This window comes from Oncorhynchus clarkii, unplaced genomic scaffold (assembly GCF_045791955.1).
Source record: "Oncorhynchus clarkii lewisi isolate Uvic-CL-2024 unplaced genomic scaffold, UVic_Ocla_1.0 unplaced_contig_538_pilon_pilon, whole genome shotgun sequence".
Taxonomy (NCBI): domain Eukaryota; kingdom Metazoa; phylum Chordata; class Actinopteri; order Salmoniformes; family Salmonidae; genus Oncorhynchus; species Oncorhynchus clarkii.
The window spans coordinates 174,450-197,661 of NW_027260839.1; the positions used below are offsets into that span (position 1 = coordinate 174,450).

At 46.5% G+C, this 23,212-nt stretch overlaps 1 protein-coding gene across 2 annotated transcripts in view; it reads left to right on the forward strand.

Moving 5' to 3' along the window:
• Window positions 1–23,212, forward strand: part of LOC139401882 (mitochondrial import inner membrane translocase subunit tim16-like) — a 188,443-nt gene that overhangs the window by 141,980 nt on the left and 23,251 nt on the right. The gene's annotated exons all lie outside the window — the stretch shown is intronic.

A 23,212-nucleotide genomic window follows, 5' to 3' on the forward strand; every position in this document is an offset into this window, starting at 1 on the left:
GGCCCAGAGCCCAACTCAACCCAGTGTGTATTTGTCTAGAGACTTTCCTGAATGGGGAGCCAAGGGAAGGCCCTCTGGAAAAGGCTTGAGCCGTAAAAGAGAGGAATTTAATGAGACAAAACATTACCGTTTAGTGTTTGTTTTCCCTATAACTCTGAGTCTCTCTCTGTGTGTGTGTGTGTGTGTGTGTGTGTGTGTGTGTGTGTGTGTGTGTGTGTGTGTGTGTGTGTGTGTGTGTGTGTGTGTGTGTGTGTGTGTGTGTGTGTGTGTGTGTGTGTGTGTGTGTGTGTGTGTGTGACAAATGAGAAAAGCGGACAGGGAGAGAGAAATAAGTAAAGAGAAAAACGTAAAACCTTCATCCAACCTGCCATTTTTAATTTAACAGTTAAGCTGTAAAAACAACAGTTGTTGGGGAAGTCAACAGAGCATCACTGTGCTGTGAGTAAGTGTTTCTCAGATGACCGACAGCACAGTTAGAAACCATGGTAACATCTCTTATCAGATAGTTAACATCGGTCTGTCTGTGGCCGTCTCTCCTAGCACAGTGTGTTTGTGTGTGTGGCTCTGCACGCGCTGCCACACGTCTCAGAGGACCAGAGAATGTAGTATCTGATGAAAGACACACCCCCCCACGAACCATCCTAAATTCACACACATACTTCTTTCCCCAGCTGGGACCTCTCCACCTCAACCACCATGTCTGGGCTTGTCCTCTCTAAAACCGTATCACGTTCATGTCTCCCTCACACACACCCCAAGACAGAAAACAATGTATCAAGCTGACATCATCACAACACAGTCACTGTGATCCAAAAACTATCCTGCAAGTTCTGTCTCTCAACCCAGTGAAGGCATTCAAGATCATATCAATATGCTTCCCTCAACCTTACCCCTGTCCTCTCCCCAACACTACCTCTAACCCCCAGCACTACCTCTAACCCCCAACACTACCTCTAACCCCCAACACTACCTCTAACCCCCAGCACTACCTCTAACCCCCAATACTACCTCTAACCCCCAACACGACCTCTAACCCCCAACACGACCTCTAACCCCCAACACTACCTCTAACCCCCAACACTACCTCTAACCCCCAACACTACCGCTAACCCCCAACACTACCTCTAACCCCCAATACTACCTCTAACCCCCAACACTACCTCTAACCCCCAACACTACCTCTAACCCCCAACACTACCTCTAACCCCCAACACTACCTCTAACCCCCAGCACTACCTCTAACCCCCAACACTACCTCTAACCCCCAGCCCCAGCACTACCTCTAACCCCCAATACTACCTCTGACCCCCAACACTACCTCTAACCCCCAACACTACCTCTAACCCCCAACACTACCTCTAACCCCCAGCCCCAGCACTACCTCTAATGCCCAAAACTACCTCTAACCCCCAGCACTACTTCTAACCCCCAGCACTACCTCTAACCCCCAATACTACCTCTAACCCCCAACACTACCTCTAACCCCCAACACTACCTCTAACCCCCAACACTACCTCTAACCCCCAACACTACCTCTAACCCCCAGCACTACCTCTAACCCCCAACACTACCTCTAACCCCCAACACTACCTCTAACCCCCAATACTACCTCTAACCCCCAACACTACCTCTAACCCCCAACACTACCTCTAACCCCCAATACTACCTCTAACCCCCAGCCCCAGCACTACCTCTAATGCCCAAAACTACCTCTAACCCCCAGCACTACTTCTAACCCCCAATACTACCTCTAACCCCCAGCACTACCTCTAACCCCCAGCACTACCTCTAACCCCCAGCCCCAGCACTACCTCTAACCCCCAGCACTACCTCTAACCCCCAACACTACCTCTAACCCCCAGCACTACCTCTAACCCCCAGCACTACCTCTAACCCCCAACACTACCTCTAACCCCCAGCACTACCTCTAACCCCCAGCACTACCTCTAACCCCCAGCACTACCTCTAACCCCCAGCACTACCTCTAACCCCCAGCCCCAGCACTACCTCTAACCCCCAGCACTACCTCTAACCCCCAGCACTACCTCTAACCCCAGCCCCAGTACTACCTCTAACCCCCAGCCCCAGTACTACCTCTAACCCCCAGCCCTGGTACTACCTCTACTACCTCTGTGTGTGTGTGTGTGTGTGTGTGTGTGTGTGTGTGTGTGTGTGTGTGTGTGTGTGTGTGTGTGTGTGTGTGTGTGTGTGTGTGTGTGTGTGTGCATGTAGCCATGTGCGTGTGTGTATGTGTTTGTAGCCATGACGAGAGGTCAGCTCTCTGTGACCTCCCGTGACCTGTCAGGTCCGGTCTCGACCCTCACCATCTCCTCCCCTCCATCCATCCCTCTTTTTTCTCTCCTCCTCTCTGGTCTGTTGGTCCGGTGGTTCCCAGGCTCTGGTGACAGGTCCTTTAACACCACATGCCCTCATGTAAAAAACGATCAGCCAGACATGTTGGTTTATGCCCTCGTGTAGAAAACAATCAGCCAGACATGTTGGTTTATGCCCTCATGTAAAAAACGATCAGCCAGACATGTTGGTTAATGCCCTCATGTAAAAAACAATCAGCCAGACATGTTGGTTAATGCCCTCATGTAGAAAACAATCAGCCAGACATGTTGGTTAATGCCCTCATGTAAAAAACAATCAGCCAGACATGTTGGTTATTGCCCTCATGTAGAAAACAATCAGCCAGACATGTTGGTTAATGCCCTCATGTAGAAAACAATCAGCCAGACATGTTGGTTAATGCCCTCATGTAGAAAACAATCAGCCAGACATGTTGGTTAATGCCCTCATGTAAAAAACGATCAGCCAGACATGTTGGTTATTGCCCTCATGTAGAAAACAATCAGCCAGACATGTTGGTTAATGCCCTCATGTAGAAAACAATCAGCCAGACATGTTGGTTAATGCCCTCATGTAAAAAAGGATCAGCCAGACATGTTGGTTATTGCCCTCATGTAAAAAACAATCAGCCAGACATGTTGGTTATTGCCCTCATGTAGAAAACAATCAGCCAGACATGTTGGTTAATGTCCTCATGTAAAAAACGATCAGCCAGACATGTTGGTTATTGCCCTCATGTAAAAAAACAATCAGCCAGACATGTTGGTTATTGCCCTCATGTAAAAAACGATCAGCCAGACATGTTGGTTAATGCCCTCATGTAAAAAACGATCAGCCAGACATGTTGGTTAATGCCCTCATGTAAAAAACAATCAGCCAGACATGTTGGTTAATGCCCTCATGTAGCCTTCTCTATCCCATCTGTGATCTGGGAGATCAACTTTCTCTGCCTTCTCCTCTCTGCTAGATATGATCTCTTCCTTCCCCCCACCGAACCTGCAAATGCCCACCCACACTCCCCTGAACCTCCATGCCCTCCCAGCCTTGGTGCTTCCCAGTCCACTCTACCCTACTTCAGGCCCTCCCAGCCTTGGTGCTCCCCAGTCCACTCTACCCTACTGCAGGCCCAGTCCACTCTACCCTACTTCAGGCCCTCCCAGCCTTGGTGCTTCCCAGTCCACTCTACCCTACTTCAGGCCCTCCCAGCCTTGGTGCTTCCCAGTCCACTCTACCCTACTTCAGGCCCTCCCAGCCTTGGTGCTTCCCAGTCCACTCTACCCTGCTTCAGGCCCTCCCAGCCCTGGTGCTTCCCAGTCCACTCTACCCTACTTCAGGCCCTCCCAGCCTTGGTGCTTCCCAGTCCACTCTACCCTACTTCAGGCCCTCCCAACCTTGGTTCTTCCCAGTCCACTCTACCCTACTTCAGGCCCTCCCAGCCTTGGTGCTTCCCAGTCCACTCTACCCTACTTCAGGCCCTCCCAGCCCTGGTGCTCCCCAGTCCACTCTACCCTGCTGCAGGCCCTGGTGCTCCCCAGTCCACTCTACCCTACTGCAGGCCCAGTCCACTCTACCCTACTTCAGGCCCTCCCAGCCCTGGTGCTTCCCAGTCCACTCTACCCTGCTTCAGGCCCTCCCAGCCCTGGTGCTTCCCAGTCCACTCTACCCTGCTTCAGGCCCTCCCAACCCTGGTGCTTCCCAGTCCACTCTACCCTACTTCAGGCCCTCCCAACCCTGGTGCTTCCCAGTCCACTCTACCCTACTTCAGGCCCTCCCAGCCCTGGTGCTTCCCAGTCCACTCTACCCTGCTTCAGGCCCTCCCAACCCTGGTGCTTCCCAGTCCACACTACCCTACTGCAGGCCCTGGTGCTTCCCAGTCCACTCTACCCTACTGCAGGCCCTGGTGTTCCCCAGTCCACCCTACCCTACTGCAGGCCCTGGTGTTCCCCAGTCCACCCTACCCTACTGCAGGCCCTGGTGCTCCCCAGTCCACTCTACCCTACTGCAGGCCCTGGTGCTCCCAAGTCCACCCTACCCTACTGCAGGCCCTGGTGCTCCCCAGTCCACACTACCCTACTGCAGGCCCTGGTGCTCCCCAGTCCACACTACCCTACTGCAGGCCCTGGTGCTCCCCAGTCCACCCTACCCTACTGCAGGCCAGCTCAGTGCTGAGGGGGTGAGAATAATCCTCCCTGCTTGTTTATGGCCAGTGACATGGCTTTACTATTACGAGGCAGTCTGGGACAGATAACCAGACATTTCTGGGTCTGCCCTCTGTGTGTGCGTGTCTGGGAGAGAGAGAGAGGGAAGAGGGATGGATTGATAGAAGGGAGGGGATGAAAAGGGATACAAGCGGGGAAGAATGGTTAAGAACTGGAGAAGTTTGCGTATGTTTCAATAGATATGATTTTTTAATGTCTCTTTTTCTCAAAGGTAAATATAAGTCTCCAGTGTGTTCCTATGTATGTGTTTGTGTTCTACCCTATGTTTTCTACCCTATGTCTTCTACCCTATGTCCCTATGTCTTCTACCCTATGTCCCTATGTTTTCTACCCTATGTCCCTATGTCTTCTATCCTATGTCTTCTACCCTATGTCACTGTGTCTTCTACCCTATGTCCCTATGTCTTCTATCCTATGTCTTCTACCCTATGTCACTGTGTCTTCTACCCTATGTCCCTATGTCTTCTACCCTATGTCACTGTGTCTTCTACCCTATGTCCCTATGTCTTCTATCCTATGTCTTCTACCCTATGTCACTGTGTCTTCTACCCTATGTCCCTGTCTTCTACCCTATGTCCCTATGTCTTCTATCCTATGTCCCTATGTCTTCTACCCTATGTCACTGTGTCTTCTACCCTATGTCTTCTACCCTATGTCCCTATGTCTTTTACCCTGTCTTCTACCCTATGCCTTCTACCCTATGTCTTCTACCTTATGTCTTCTACCCTGTCTTCTACCCTATGTCCCTATGTGTGCTACCCAATATCTTCTGTGTGTGTGTTATTGTGTATTGTCTGTCTGTGTGTCATTTTGAGTCAGGCTGGCAGAGGCCCCACTTTCTTTTCTGGGCTCTAGTAGTTAAATACAGAGTTGCTATTTAATTTATCTGTCAACGTTATTTAAAACAGACCCTTTGTCTGTTTGTTTGTCTCATCTGATGCGGCCACACCGCCGGGCAGAGGTAGGAGGAGTGTTGTGATGTTATACAGCTTCACTTTGAGCTCTCATTATACTATAAACAATCACGTTTTAATCATGTTTGTCTTGGTGGTGATGAGTTGATATGTGGTGTACACAGCTTCTCTGGGCGCTAGACGGCAGTAGGAGGGGTTTGTATGTAATGTAATGGTGTCCGTCTGAAGACCGGGGTAGTGATGACAGGTTTACCAGGAGGAGCCAGTCCTGAGGAAAACATCAGAAAAAGAAGAGGGAGAAACATGCTGAAACAGGACAGAACACTGGGTCTGTGTCGGCGTCTGTACCTGAGGTTGTGGTGTGTGTGCTGCCATGCCTTTGTCTGTGGCCATCAGTGGTTGTGTATATCAGTCAGCGAGTGTGTGTGTGACCATCGGTTGGCGAGTCTGTGCGTGTGCGTCATCTATGTGTGTGTGCGGCATCGGTGTGTGTGTGTCTGCACAGGGGCCGCATCACACACCAACCTGTTGACATGGGAACGTGTGCTCGGTCTAATTAAAGCCTGCGTGTGCTGTTGCTGTCTGAGGAGCCAGACGACAGGGCCAACAGGGCCTGGTGGAGCATGGAGAGGAGAGGGGGAGACGGGTCACTTGGCACCCCATCTGAGGGCCTCGTCAGCCGGGCTCAGACGCTGCCACAGCTGGCCTCTCCACCTCCACCAGGCCAACAATCCTGGTCTTTCTTCCCCTGCTCAGGAACGTGACGCATCACTGCTAATTCCCTTCTAATGAACTGGCTACAGAGTAGAAGGAGACTTGCGGCAGACTTATTACATACACACACCCACAGAGATACACACACACACACACACACACACACACACACACACACACACACACACACACACACACACACACACACACACACACACACACACACACACACACACACACACACACACACACACACACACACTTCAGTGGGAGTCTTAGCAGGGCTGAGTACTCCTGTCCAGCTAGGCAGCTACCAGGATATGTTCCTACTGATATACAAGCCTGGGCAGCTACCAGGATATGTTCCTACTGATATACAAGCCTGGGCAGCTACCAGGATATGTTCCTACTGATATACAAGCCTGGGCAGCTACCAGGATATGTTCCTACTGATATACAAGCCTGGGCAGCTACCAGGATATGTTCCTACTGATATACAAGCCTGGGCAGCTACCAGGATATGTTCCTACTGATATACAAGCCTGGGCAGCTACCAGGATATGTTCCTACTGATATACAAGCCTGGGCAGCTACCAGGATATGTTCCTACTGATATACAAGCCTGGCCAGCTACCAGGATATGTTCCTACTGATATACAAGCCTGGGCAGCTACCAGGATATGTTCCTACTGATATACAAGCCTGGGCAGCTACCAGGATATGTTCCTACTGATATACAAGCCTGGGCAGCTACCAGGATATGTTCCTACTGATATACAAGCCTGGGCAGCTACCAGGATATGTTCCTACTGATATACAAGCCTGGGCAGCTACCAGGATATGTTCCTACTGATATACAAGCCTGGGCAGCTACCAGGATATGTTCCTACTGATATACAAGCCTGGGCAGCTACCAGGATATGTTCCTACTGATATACAAGCCTGGGCAGCTACCAGGATATGTTCCTACTGATATACAAGCCTGGGCAGCTACCAGGATATGTTCCTACTGATATACAAGCCTGGGCAGCTACCAGGATATGTTCCTACTGATATACAAGCCTGGGCAGCTACCAGGATATGTTCCTACTGATATACAAGCCTGGGCAGCTACCAGGATATGTTCCTACTGATATACAAGCCTGGGCAGCTACCAGGATATGTTCCTACTGATATACAAGCCTGGGCAGCTACCAGGATATGTTCCTACTGATATACAAGCCTGGGCAGCTACCAGGATATGTTCCTACTGATATACAAGCCTGGGCAGCTACCAGGATATGTTCCTACTGATATACAAGCCTGGGCAGCTACCAGGATATGTTCCTACTGATATACAAGCCTGGGCAGCTACCAGGATATGTTCCTACTGATATACAAGCCTGGGCAGCTACCAGGATATGTTCCTACTGATATACAAGCCTGGGCAGCTACCAGGATATGTTCCTACTGATATACAAGCCTGGGCAGCTACCAGGATATGTTCCTACTGATATACAAGCCTGGGCAGCGGACTGTTTCTGTATTAGAGAACTACGTTGTTTCCTTGTGTAAATAGCGGTAGTTAACTCCAGCCTGGTGTTAGTTGAAGTTGTTGGGTTGGGATAGCGGTGTCCTTGGTGTCAGGCCCTGGCTAGCCCGTGTGTGACCCAGGGTTTAGGGATTTGTGGTGGAATGTAATAAAACAGTAACATTATACCCCCACCACTGAAACGTTAACAAGCCGGTGGATGGATGTTTCAATGAGAGCCGTATTCCTCTCACTACAACAACAACAACAACCAGGAGAACTGTATTCCTCTCACTACAACAACAACAACCAGGAGAACTGTATTCCTCTCACAACAACAACAACAACCAGGAGAACTGTATTCCTCTCACTACAACAACAACAACCAGGAGAACTGTATTCCTCTCACTACAACAACAACAACAACCAGGAGAACTGTATTCCTCTCACTACAACAACAACAACCAGGAGACTGTATTCCTCTCACTACAACAACCAGGAGACTGTATTCCTCTCACTACAACAACAACAACCAGGAGACTGTATTCCTCTCACTACAACAACAACAACCAGGAGACTGTATTCCTCTCACTACAACAACAACAACAACCAGGAGAACTGTATTCCTCTCACTACAACAACCAGGTGAACTGTATTCCTCTCACTACAACAACAACAACCAGGAGAACTGTATTCCTCTCACTACAACAACAACAACAACCAGGAGAACTGTATTCCTCTCACTACAACAACCAGGAGAACTGTATTCCTCTCACTACAACAACAACAACAACCAGGAGAACTGTATTCCTCTCACTACAACAACCAGGAGAACTGTATTCCTCTCACTACAACAACAACAACCAGGAGAACTGTATTCCTCTCACTACAACAACAACAACCAGGAGAACTGTATTCCTCTCACTACAACAACAACAACAACCAGGAGAACTGTATTCCTCTCACTACAACAACCAGGAGAACTGTATTCCTCTCACTACAACAACAACAACCAGGAGAACTGTATTCCTCTAACAACAACAACCAGGAGAACTGTATTCCTCTCACTACAACAACAACAACCAGGAGAACTGTATTCCTCTCACTACAACAACAACAACAACCAGGAGAACTGTATTCCTCTCACTACAACAACAACAACAACCAGGAGAACTGTATTCCTCTCACTACAACAACAACAACAACCAGGAGAACTGTATTCCTCTCACTACAACAACCAGGAGAACTGTATTCCTCTCACTACAACAACAACAACCAGGAGAACTGTATTCCTCTCACTACAACAACCAGGAGAACTGTATTCCTCTCACTACAACAACAACAACCAGGAGAACTGTATTCCTCTCACTACAACAACAACAACCAGGAGAACTGTATTCCTCTCACTACAACAACAACAACAACCAGGAGAACTGTATTCCTCTCACTACAACAACAACAACCAGGAGACTGTATTCCTCTCACTACAACAACAACAACCAGGAGAACTGTATTCCTCTCACTACAACAACAACAACCAGGAGAACTGTATTCCTCTCACTACAACAACAACAACCAGGAGAACTGTATTCCTCTCACTACAACAACAACAACAACCAGGAGAACTGTATTCCTCTCACTACAACAACCAGGAGAACTGTATTCCTCTCACTACAACAACAACAACCAGGAGAACTGTATTCCTCTCACTACAACAACAACAACCAGGAGAACTGTATTCCTCTCACTACAACAACCAGGAGAACTGTATTCCTCTCACTACAACAACAACAACAACCAGGAGAACTGTATTCCTCTCACTACAACAACAACAACAACCAGGAGAACTGTATTCCTCTCACTACAACAACAACAACCAGGAGACTGTATTCCTCTCACTACAACAACAACAACCAGGAGAACTGTATTCCTCTCACTACAACAACCAGGATAACTGTATTCCTCTCACTACAACAACAACAACAACCAGGAGAACTGTATTCCTCTCACTACAACAACAACAACCAGGAGAACTGTATTCCTCTCACTACAACAACAACAACCAGGAGAACTGTATTCCTCTCACTACAACAACCAGGAGAACTGTATTCCTCTCACTACAACAACAACCAGGAGAACTGTATTCCTCTCACTACAACAACAACAACCAGGAGAACTGTATTCCTCTCACTACAACAACCAGGAGAACTGTATTCCTCTCACTACAACAACAACAACCAGGAGAACTGTATTCCTCTCACTACAACAACAACAACCAGGAGAACTGTATTCCTCTCACTACAACAACCAGGAGAACTGTATTCCTCTCACTACAACAACAACAACCAGGAGAACTGTATTCCTCTCACTACAACAACAACAACCAGGAGAACTGTATTCCTCTCACAACAACAACAACAACCAGGAGAACTGTATTCCTCTCACTACAACAACCAGGAGAACTGTATTCCTCTCACTACAACAACAACAACCAGGAGAACTGTATTCCTCTCACAACAACAACAACAACCAGGAGAACTGTATTCCTCTCACTACAACAACAACAACCAGGAGAACTGTATTCCTCTCACTACAACAACAACAACCAGGAGAACTGTATTCCTCTCACAACAACAACAACAACCAGGAGAACTGTATTCCTCTCACTACAACAACAACAACCAGGAGAACTGTATTCCTCTCACTACAACAACAACAACCAGGAGAACTGTATTCCTCTCACTACAACAACAACAACCAGGAGAACTGTATTCCTCTCACTACAACAACAACAACCAGGAGAACTGTATTCCTCTCACTACAACAACCAGGAGAACTGTATTCCTCTCACTACAACAACAACAACCAGGAGGACTGTATTACTCTCACTACAACAACCAGGAGGGTCATGTTCATGTTTTCACAGCTCTTTTTAACATGTTCCAGTCCGTTTTCTTCCCAATGAACACGACCCTGGGTCCGTGCTGCCCCACAGCCTAAGCGACAAGCCCACAACCCGTTCAGAATGGTGGAAGAAGTAGCTCAATATTATGTAGTGTTTATAACATTCTAGACTAGTCCGATTCATGTTTTCACAGCTCTTTTTAACATTCCCGACCATTCTGTTTCATGTTTTCACATCTCTTGAACCATAACTCTCCAACACTGCCAAACCCAAAGCTGAACTGTTTAGAATGTTTGGCTTCATGACATCATCGTATAGGCTAATTAGAAGCACTTATTTTACATAAATCCTCATCACACCACAGAGTGGGCTTTTTTCTAAATGTCTGCCAATGTATTAAACTGTGTTTCACTCGGCCCTACTCCATGGAGCAGAACTTGAGCAGAATTTAACCGTAACCACAGAACAATGGAAGCCATACCCTGAGATTCTGGAACCGACTGGGGTTGCCAGGTCCGTCGCTGTTCCGGTCTAAAATCTTAAAATCCTGTTAATCACTTGTGGATTATTTCTCCCTCAAATCCCTCCATTGTTGTGGCAAGCCAAAACAGCTAATAGATAACCTGTCATAACTCTGATAGCCCGTCCGTGGGACTGGAGAAACCGGGTTAACATGGTGGGTTATGGGGTAAAGCTGGTCCTAATTCAGACCTAGGGAGGTCAAGTCTGCCCATCCATAAACACATTAATGGGAGTAACATATGTGTTCATAGTGATACTATTCATCATGTAAGTGTTTGTTTTGTGATTACCACTATCAACCAGCCACACACACAGACATGGGCATCTCTGACACGCTCACTCTTAAAGCCAACCTGACTACATTTGTATCCTCAATGTCCTATGGAGAAACTGTTAGATATGTCTCTATTCCTCATAACACTCATAAATCCATCCTCCACCTGATCATAGTCCTCCACCTATCATGCTCCTGTCATGCTCCTATCATGCTCCTATCATGCTCCTGTTAGAGAGGGAAGTTTGATATGGCTGGATTACTCTGGTTTACTCCAGTCATAGTTGACTTTTCCCCCCTATTGGCTCCCACAACCCTAACTCTATTGCAGTGGCTCCCATAACCCTAACTCTATTGCAGTGTGTCCCACAACCCTAACTCTATTGCAGTGGGTCCCACAACCCTAACTCTATTGCAGTGGGTCCCACAACCCTAACTCTATTGCAGTGGCTCCCACAACCCTAACTCTATTGCAGTGGCTCCCACAACCCTAACTCTATTGCAGTGGCTCCCACAACCCTAACTCTATTGCAGTGGCTCCCACAACCCTAACCCTATTGCAGTGGGTCCCACAACCCTAACCCTATTGCAGTGGCTCCCACAACCCTAACTCTATTGCATTGGCTCCCACAACCCTAACTCTATTGCAGTGGCTCCCACAACCCTAACCCTATTGCAGTGGCTCCCACGTTGTCTTTGTGACCCACTGGACAAATCTCAAACGGCACCCTATCTGTTCCTTATGCATTGCACTAGCAGCACTGCTTTGACCTCATGGTGAATAGGGTGGGATTCAACACGCAGACACAGAAGGGTCCTGTGAGATTTGGAGCCTGTTGATGGAGCGGGGGGAGATCAAGTGATAAAGTGGTTTGTAGAGGTCACAGTTCAGAGGTCTCTTCAACTCACTGATTGCACTCTTAAACCACAACCTCACCCACTCACCGAGACAGACTGGAACCCGATACCCTGAAAGAGAGGGAGGGAGGTGGACAGGGAGAGCGAGAGAGAGCAGGGAGGCACAGAGAGAAGAGAAAGAGGGGGTACAGGAAGATACATGAGGGCAAAGAGAGAGAAAAAGGGGGTACAGGAAGATGCATGAGGGCACAGAGAGAAGAGAGAGAAAGAGGGGGTACAGGAAGATACATGAGGGCACAGAGAGAAGAGGAAGAAAGAGGGGGTACAGGAAGAGACATAAGGGCACAGAGAGAAGAGAGAGAAAGAGGGGGTACAGGAAGAGACATGAGGGCACAGAGAGAAGAGGACGGAGGGGGTACAGGAAGATACATGAGGGCACAGAGAGAAGAGAAAGAGGGGGTACAGGAAGAGACATAAGGGCACAGAGAGAAGAGAGAGAAAGAGGGGGTACAGGAAGAGACATGAGGGCACAGAGAGAAGAGAGAGGATGAAGGGGTACAGGAAGATACATGAGGGCACAGAGAGAAGAGAAAGAGGGGGTACAGGAAGAGGCATAAGGGCACAGAGAGAAGAGAGAGAAAGAGGGGGTACAGGAAGAGACGTGAGGGCACAGAGAGAAGAGGGAGAAAGAGGGGGTACAGGAAGATGCATGCAAAAGCTGTATGGTCAGATAAGGGCACGTCACAAGATGCCAGAAGGCTGAGTTATGAACAGAGAGGATGTGTTTTCATCCCACACTATGAACATAAAGCACTAGGACTGACCTTTGGTCCAGAAAATATAAAGGCAACATGTAAAGTGTTGGTCCCATGTTTTATGAGTTGAAATAAAAGATCCCAGAAATGTTCCATACACACAAAAAGCTTATTTCTCTGAATATTGTGCACAAATCTGTTTACATCCCTGTTAGTGAGCATTTCTCCTTTGCCAAGATAATCCATCCACCTGACAGGTGTGGCATATCAAGAAGACGGTTTAGCAGCATGATCATTACACAGGTGCACATTGTACTGGGGACAATAAAAGGTCACTCTAAAATGTGCAGTTTGTCACACAACATAATGCCACAGATGTCTCAAGTTTTGAAGGAGAAGCAATTGGCATGCTGGAATGGAATGTCCACCAGAGTTGTTGCCAGAGATTTGAATGTTAATTTCTCTACCATAAGCCGTGTAACGTCATTTTAGAGAATTTGGCAGTGTGTACAACCGGCCTCACAACCGCAGACCACGTGTAACCACACCAACCCAGAACCTCCACATCCAGCTTCTTCACCTGCTGGATCGTCTGAGAAGAGCCACCTGGACAGCTGATGAAACTGAGGAGTATTTCTGTCTGGAATAAAGCCCTTTTGTAGGGAAAAACTCATTCTGATTGACTGGGCCTGGCTCCCCAGTGGGTGGGTCTGGCTCCCCAGTGGGTGGGTCTGGCTCCCCAGTGGGTGGGTCTATGCCTCTCAGGCCCACCTATGGCTGTGCCATAGGATTTCACATGCCCAGTCATGTGAAATCCTTAGATTAGGGCCTAATTTTTTTTTTTTTTAAGACTGATTTCCTTATATGGTCTATAATTTAGTAAACATATATTTGTGTTCAGTATAGATAGATCTTAGGGCTTGACTTTCTGTATGACTCTATGACTGGCCTGTATGACCTTTGTATATGATCTGTCTATATTCACTGGTACTCTGTGTACTGAATTACTAGTGTCCTCTGGCCTACTGCTGTACTGTATGGGCCATTGGACAGGCCCAGTGAGTACTCACTACACACTACTCACTACACACTACTCACTACACACACCCAGCCTGCCTGGCTTTGCCTCAGTGGCTCCAGATAAGAGGCCTGTGTCTGGGGGCTGGTGCAGGGCAGGACTCAAACTGTAGTGACAGGTGCCTTTCAGCGATACTGATCTATCAGGCTACTACAGTCAACGCTATCTGTCTGCCTGCCTGCCTTTCGGCCTGCCCATCTGTCGGTCTGCCTCACTGCCTGTCTGCCTCTCTGCCTGTTTGTCTGCCTGCCCTATATCCTGGACCTCTGAAGTTAATTAACTAGACGTATTTTTGCCTAAACGTCAGAGTGTGTGTGTGTGTTTACTGTATTGCTGTGTGTGTCCATGATTGCGTACTCTCGGTTGGGTTCGCTCCAGTTTCTGTTCATTCTCAGACTATTTTTCCATCCAAATCTGTCTCAGATCACAGCTGCTGATGGCCCTCACCTGTGTTGCTCTCTACCTTTAACTACCTGTACCCCTCTACCTCTCTCCCCTCTCTCTCTCCACCTCTCTACCTCCACCTCTCTATCTACCTCTCCCCTCTCTAACTCTCTCCCTCTCTACCTCTCCACTCTCTCTCTCTCTCTCTCTCTCTCTCTCTCTCTCTCTCTCTCTCTCTCTCTCTACCTCTCTCTCTCTCTCTACCTCTCCACCTCTCTCCCTCTCCACCTCTACCCCTCTCTCTCTCTTTCTCTCCACCTTTCCCCTCTCTCTCTCTCCCTCTCTCCACCTCTCTACCTCTCTCTCTCTCTCCACTTCTCTACCCCTTTCTCCCTTTGCACCTCTCCCCTTCTCCAACTCTCCATCTCCACCTGTCTCCCTTTCTACTTCTACCTCTCCCCCTCTCCACCTCTCTCCCTCTCCACCTCTCCCCCTCTTCAACTCTCCACCTCTACCTCTCCCCATGTATTTTATCCACATCTCCACCTCTCCACCTCTCCCCCTCTCCACCTCTCCCCCTCTCCCCCTGTCCCCCCCTCTACCTCTCCACCTCTCCACCTCTCCACCTCTCCACCTCCACCCCATGTATTTTATCTACCTGTCCCTCTGTCTGACTGTCCCCTATTTTTCCTCTTCCAGACTCTATCTACTGTACTCTCCTCATTCAGACTCTATCTACTGTACTCTCCTCATTCAGACTCTATCTACTGTACTCTGCTCATTCAGACTCTATCTACTGTACTCTGCTCATTCAGACTATCTACTGTACTCTCCTCATTCAGACTATCTACTGTACTCTGCTCATTCAGACTCTATATACTGTACTCTCCTCATTCAGACTCTATCTACTGTACTCTGCTCATTCAGACTCTATCTACTGTACTATCCTCATTCAGACTCTATTTACTGTACTCTGCTCATTCAGACTCTATCTACTGTACTCTGCTCATTCAGACTCTATCTACTGTACTCTCCTCATTCAGACTCTATCTACTGTACTCTGCTCATTCAGACTCTATATACTGTACTCTCCTCATTCAGACTCTATATACTGTACTCTGCTCATTCAGACTCTATCTACTGTACTCTCCTCATTCAGACTCTATTTACTGTACTCCTCATTCAGACTCTATCTACTGTACTCTGCTCATTCAGACTCTATCTACTGTACTCTCCTCATTCAGACTCTATCTACTGTACTCTGCTCATTCAGACTCTATCTACTGTACTCTCCTCATTCAGACTATCTACTCTACTCTCCTCATTCAGACTATCTACTGTACTCTGCTCATTCAGACTCTATCTACTGTACTCTCCTCATTCAGACTCTATCTACTGTACTCTGCTCATTCAGACTCTATATACTGTACTCTCCTCATTCAGACTCTATCTACTGTACTCTCCTCATTCAGACTCTATCTACTGTACTCTCCTCATTCAGACTCTATCTACTGTACTCTCCTCATTCAGACTATCTACTGTACTCTCCTCATTCAGACTCTATCTACTGTACTCTCCTCATTCAGACTCTATCTACTGTACTCTCCTCATTCAGACTATCTACTGTACTCTCCTCATTCAGACTCTATCTACTGTACTCTCCTCATTCAGACTCTATCTACTGTACTCTCCTCATTCAGACTCTATCTACTGTACTCTCCTCATTCAGACTCTATCTACTGTACTCTCCTCATTCAGACTCTATCTACTGTACTCTGCTCATTCAGACTCTATCTACTGTACTCTCCTCATTCAGACTCTATCTACTGTACTCTGCTCATTCAGACTCTATCTACTGTACTCTCCTCATTCAGACTATCTACTGTACTCTGCTCATTCAGACTATCTACTGTACTCTGCTCATTCAGACTATCTACTGTACTCTCCTCATTCAGACTATCTACTGTACTCTCCTCATTCAGACTATCTACTGTACTCTCCTCATTCAGACTCTATCTACTGTACTCTCCTCATTCAGACTCTATATACTGTACTCTCCTCATTCAGACTCTATCTACTGTACTCTCCTCATTCAGACTATCTACTGTACTCTGCTCATTCAGACTATCTACTGTACTCTGCTCATTCAGACTATCTACTGTACTCTGCTCATTCAGACTATCTACTGTACTCTCCTCATTCAGACTATCTACTGTACTCTCCTCATTCAGACTATCTACTGTACTCTGCTCATTCAGACTATCTACTGTACTCTCCTCATTCAGACTATCTACTCTACTCTCCTCATTCAGACTATCTACTGTACTCTCCTCATTCAGACTCTATCTACTGTACTCTCCTCATTCAGACTCTATCTACTCTACTCTCCTCATTCAGACTATCTACTGTACTCTCCTCATTCAGACTCTATATACTGTACTCTGCTCATTCAGACTCAATCTACTGTACTCTGCTCATTCAGACTCTATCTACTGTACTCTCCTCATTCAGACTCTATCTACTCTACTCTCCTCATTCAGACTCTATCTACTGTAGTCTCCTCATTCAGACTATCTACTCTACTCTCCTCATTCAGACTCTATCTACTGTACTCTCCTCATTCAGACTATCTACTGTACTCTCCTCATTCAGACTATCTACTGTACTCTCCTCATTCAGACTCTATATACTGTACTCTCCTCATTCAGACTCTATCTACTGTGCTCTCCTCATTCAGACTCTATCTACTGTACTCTCCTCATTCAGACTCTATCTACTGTACTCTCCTCATTCAGACTATCTACTGTACTCTCCTCATTCAGACTATCTACTGTACTCTCCTCATTCAGACTCTATCTACTGTACTCTCCTCATTCAGACTATCTACTGTACTCTCCTCATTCAGACTCTATCTACTGTACTCTCCTCATTCAGACTCTATCTACTGTACTCTCCTCATTCAGACTATCTACTGTACTCTCCTCATTCAGACTATCTACTGTACTCTCCTCATTCAGACTCTATCTACTGTACTCTCCTCATTCAGACTATCTACTGTACTCTCCTCATTCAGACTCTATCTACTGTACTCTCCTCATTCAGACTCTATCTACTGTACTCTCCTCATTCAGACTCTATCTACTGTACTCTCCTCATTCAGACTCTATCTACTGTACTCTCCTCATTCAGACTCTATCTACTGTACTCTGCTCATTCAGACTCTATCTACTGTACTCTCCTCATTCAGACTCTATCTACTGTACTCTGCTCATTCAGACTCTATCTACTGTACTCTCCTCATTCAGACTATCTACTGTACTCTGCTCATTCAGACTATCTACTGTACTCTGCTCATTCAGACTATCTACTGTACTCTCCTCATTCAGACTATCTACTGTACTCTCCTCATTCAGACTATCTACTGTACTCTCCTCATTCAGACTCTATCTACTGTACTCTCCTCATTCAGACTCTATATACTGTACTCTCCTCATTCAGACTCTATCTACTGTACTCTCCTCATTCAGACTATCTACTGTACTCTGCTCATTCAGACTATCTACTGTACTCTGCTCATTCAGACTATCTACTGTACTCTGCTCATTCAGACTATCTACTGTACTCTCCTCATTCAGACTATCTACTGTACTCTCCTCATTCAGACTATCTACTGTACTCTGCTCATTCAGACTATCTACTGTACTCTCCTCATTCAGACTATCTACTCTACTCTCCTCATTCAGACTATCTACTGTACTCTCCTCATTCAGACTCTATCTACTGTACTCTCCTCATTCAGACTCTATCTACTCTACTCTCCTCATTCAGACTATCTACTGTACTCTCCTCATTCAGACTCTATATACTGTACTCTGCTCATTCAGACTCAATCTACTGTACTCTGCTCATTCAGACTCTATCTACTGTACTCTCCTCATTCAGACTCTATCTACTCTACTCTCCTCATTCAGACTCTATCTACTGTAGTCTCCTCATTCAGACTATCTACTCTACTCTCCTCATTCAGACTCTATCTACTGTACTCTCCTCATTCAGACTATCTACTGTACTCTCCTCATTCAGACTATCTACTGTACTCTCCTCATTCAGACTCTATATACTGTACTCTCCTCATTCAGACTCTATCTACTGTGCTCTCCTCATTCAGACTCTATCTACTGTACTCTCCTCATTCAGACTCTATCTACTGTACTCTCCTCATTCAGACTATCTACTGTACTCTCCTCATTCAGACTATCTACTGTACTCTCCTCATTCAGACTCTATCTACTGTACTCTCCTCATTCAGACTCTATATACTGTACTCTCCTCATTCAGACTCTATCTACTGTACTCTCCTCATTCAGACTCTATCTACTGTACTCTGCTCATTCAGACTCTATCTACTGTACTCTGCTCATTCAGACTCTATCTACTGTACTCTGCTCATTCAGACTATATCTACTGTACTCTCCTCATTCAGACTATCTACTGTACTCTCCTCATTCAGACTATCTACTGTACTCTCCTCATTCAGAATCTATCTACTGTACTCTCCTCATTCAGACTATCTACTGTACTCTCCTCATTCAGACTCTATCTACTGTACTCTCCTCATTCAGACTCGATTCATCATCTTTCTGGGCTGAGGTTAAACACACACTCACTGACAGTATGAACACACACATACTTGCAGTACACACAGTCAGACAAACTCTCTCTCTATCTCCACACATAATGTAGTCCTGTCTAGCGGTGCTGAAGGTTCCTGTCATGTGTGGAAGGTCATTTGAAGGGCTGTAAGGTTGTTGTAGCTCTCTGGAGGAGCGATGAGGTGATGGCTAAGCTGAAGAGGGGTTTCTCCTCCTTTCTCCTTCTGTTTTCTCTCATCTCCTTCTCTAACACCAGGGGATCTGTTGAACTTGTGTGGGAGGGGTGGAGTGTGTGTGTGTGTGTGTGTGTGGTTCGTCTTTGGGGTGGGGGGGGGGGGTGATTGTAGTGCAGAAAGATAAACGTTAGACCCATGATGGAAGCAGATGTCTTGTGCCTCAGAATGGGTCTTAAAGTTGAGGTGAAAATGTGCTTCGTGGTTCTGCCCAGCACCTGCTAAACCATCTCTCTCTCTCCCTTTATTTGTCTTGGTGAGCCCTCTCATTCTGTCCTGTGGGGGGATTATTTGGCCGTTGAGTTGGAATCACAGATCCATTTGTGAATCATAGTTTTCTCCCTAATGTTCTAGTGTTATCCTGTTAGGTTGAAGCACAGTGAATTCAGGAAAGTATTCAGACCCCTTCGCTTTTTCCACATTTTGTTACATTACAGCCTTATTTGAAAACTTATTAAATATATTTTTTACATCATCAATCTACACACAAAACCCCATAATGACGAAGCAAAAACATATTTTTTCTTCTTTAAAAAAAACATTTTAGCAAAACCAGAAATACCTTACATAAGTATTCAGACCCTTTACTATGAGACTCGAAATTCAGCTCCGGTGCATCCTGTTTCCATTGATCATCCTTGAGATGTTTCTACAACTTGATCAGAGTCCACCTGTGGTAAATTCAGTTGATTGGACATGATTTGGAAAGGCACACACCTGTCTATATAAGGTCCCACAGTTGACAGTGCATGTCAGAGCAAAAACCTTGGTTGGAGAGGTGACCAAGAACCCGAAAGGTCACTCTGACAGAGCTCCAGAGTTCCTCTGTGGAGATGTGAGAACATTCCAGAAGGACAACCATCTCTGCAGCACTCCACCAATCAGGCCTTTATGGTAGAGTGGCCAGATGGAAGCCACTCCTCAGTAAAAGGCACGACAGCCCGCTTGGAGTTTGCCAAAAGGCACCTTAAGGACTCTGACTATGAAAAACAGGATTCTCTGGTCTGATGAAATCAAGATTGAACTCTTTGGCCTGAATGCCAAGCGTCACGTCTTGAGGAAACCTGGCACCATGCCTACAGTGAAGCATAGTGGCAGCATCATGTCTGGAGGAAACCTGGCACCATGCCTACAGTGAAGCATGGTGGTGGCAGCATCATGTCTGGAGGAAACCTGGCACCATCCCTACGGTGAAGCATGGTGGTGGCAGCATCATGCTGTGGGGATGTTTTTCAGCGGCAGGGACTGGGCGACCAGTCAAGCTCGAGGTAAAGATGAACGGAGAAAAGTACAGAGAGATACTTGATGAAAACCTGCTCCAGAACACTCAGGACCTCTGACTGGGGCGAAGGTTCACCTTCCAATAGGACAAAGACCCTAAGCATACAGCCAAGACAAAGCAGGAGTGGCTTCAGGACAAGTCTCTGAATGTCAGAAAGAAGGAAGAAGACTTGAGGCTGTAATCACTGCCAAAGGTGCTTCAACAAAGTACTGAGTAAAGGGTCCGAGTACTTATGTAAATGTGATATTTCTGGTTTTTATTTAGAATACATTTTTAAAAAATCTTTAAAATCTGTTTTTTCTTTGTCGTTATGGGGTATTGTGATGTCGTTATGGGGTATTGTGATGTCATTATGGGGTATTGTGATGTCGTTATGGGGTATTGTGTGTATACTGATGAGGGAACAAAAAAATGTCATCCATTTTAGAATAAGGCTGTAACATAACAAAAATGGATGTGGAAAATGTCAAGGGGTCTGAATACTTTCTGAATGCACTGTATGCCACGTCTCAAAGCACTGTGAGCTCAACATGAACGTAACACCCAGTCAGGTGTAAGGTGTCACATCTCAAAGCACTGTGAGCTCAACATGAACGTAACACCCAGTCAGGTGTAAGGTGTCACATCTCAAAGCACTGTGAGCTCAACATGAACGTAACACCCAGTCAGGTGTAAGGTGTCACATCTCAAAGCACTGTGAGCTCAACATGAACGTAACACCCAGTCAGGTGTAAGGTGTCACATCTCAAAGCACTGTGAGCTCAACATGAACGTAACACCCAGTCAGGTGTAAGGTGTCACATCTCATAGCACTGTGAGCTCAACATGAACGTAACACCCAGTCAGGTGTAAGGTGTCACATCTCAAAGCACTGTGAGCTCAACATGAACGTAACACCCAGTCAGGTGTAAGGTGTCACATCTCATAGCACTGTGAGCTCAACATGAACGTAACACCCAGTCAGGTGTAAGGTGTCACATCTCATAGCACTGTGAGCTCAACATGAACGTATCACCCAGTCAGGTGTAAGGTGTCACATCTCAAAGTTCATAAGACTGTTAAATAATGAACCAAATAGCTACCCAGAATATCTGCATTGACCCTTTTTACACTCTTTGGCCTCATCATATACACTGCTACTACTGTTTATTATCTATCCTGTGGCCTAGTCACTTTATTCCTACTTATATATGAATGACGTGATCGATGGCTTTGTTCATTCACATATACAGTCATTGCTCCGTGTGTGTGTGTGTGTGTGTGTGTGTGTGTGTGTGTGTGGGAAAATGCACTCCAGTCCAAGTGCTGTGGAGCGTGACCACTGTAGAAAACAGTATGGATGATCTGTGATAAGGCCAGAACTCCATTATTCAGCTGTGTGATTGGTGTAAGTTTCTCCTATGGGATAGTGTGAGAAAACACAAGATAAACATACAGAGATAAGAGAATGAGAGAAAGGACAATTTGCAGACATAACTGGTATTGCACCTATTGGAGACATGGAGGAGGGTGAGGGAGGGAGGGAGGGAGAGGTGGACGGAACAAGGGGGTGTGGGAATGGAGGGCTCCCTGTGGACTGACTTGGACATGGGAACACAGAGGCACTAACGAAGCGTGGCCGCCCCTCACTGACTTCACAGGGCTGGGGTGGGTAGAGAGAGGGATGGAGGGGTTCAGTCCAATCTGCAGGACTGTGAGAGAAAGAGAGGTGTGTGTGTGTGTGTGAGAGAGGGATATGGAAATAGGGGGTAGCAGGGCCCCTATTCAGTTCCACTTACATCAGAAACAACCAAAACACCTTGGTTTGAACAAGGGACCAATCACAGCACTTTTCCAGAAGTCAGTATGTACAACATGTCCTTGTTCTCATTCAGCTTCTCAGAGTTCAACTCTGGATGTCTATTTGCTGTGTGCTTTGGGTTACACACACACACACAGACAGACACAGACAGTTCCGTGTCCCTATAGTCAGCGGTATCAGGGAGAACAGTCAGTCTACTCCAGTCTGTCGTTAGATTCATATTTATACATCATGACATCACCACTCAATGTGGTTGATTTGTGTGTGTGTGTGTTTGTGTGTGTTTGTGTGTGACATTCAGCCATAGAATGGGCCTGATTGACCAGCCAGTTGTGTTCAGTGGGGCACAGCGTTGGGGAACGTTCAGATAAATATAGATATATAACATAGAACAGATATTCTGAAAGGTCTGCGTTTTTATCAGACCCTCCACATCTTCCTCACTATCAACAACCATCCCTCCCTCTATCACGGTCTGTCTGTCCTCCTCTCTCTCTGACCATGATGCCTCTGTCATTCTCATGGAGGGACTGTGATGTGAAGCTGTAACCTCACACACCACTTCCCTTCTGACTCTATTACAGGAAGTCCCTGGACACTACTCTCTCTGTGTGTGTGTGTGTGTGTGTGTGTGTGTGTGTGTGTGTGTGTGTGTGTGTGTGTGTGTGTGTGTGTGTGTGTGTGTGTGTGTGTGTGTGTGTGTGTGTGTGTGTAGAATTTTTGTGCTCAATTTGTAGTTTAATGCCAGAAATGTGCTTG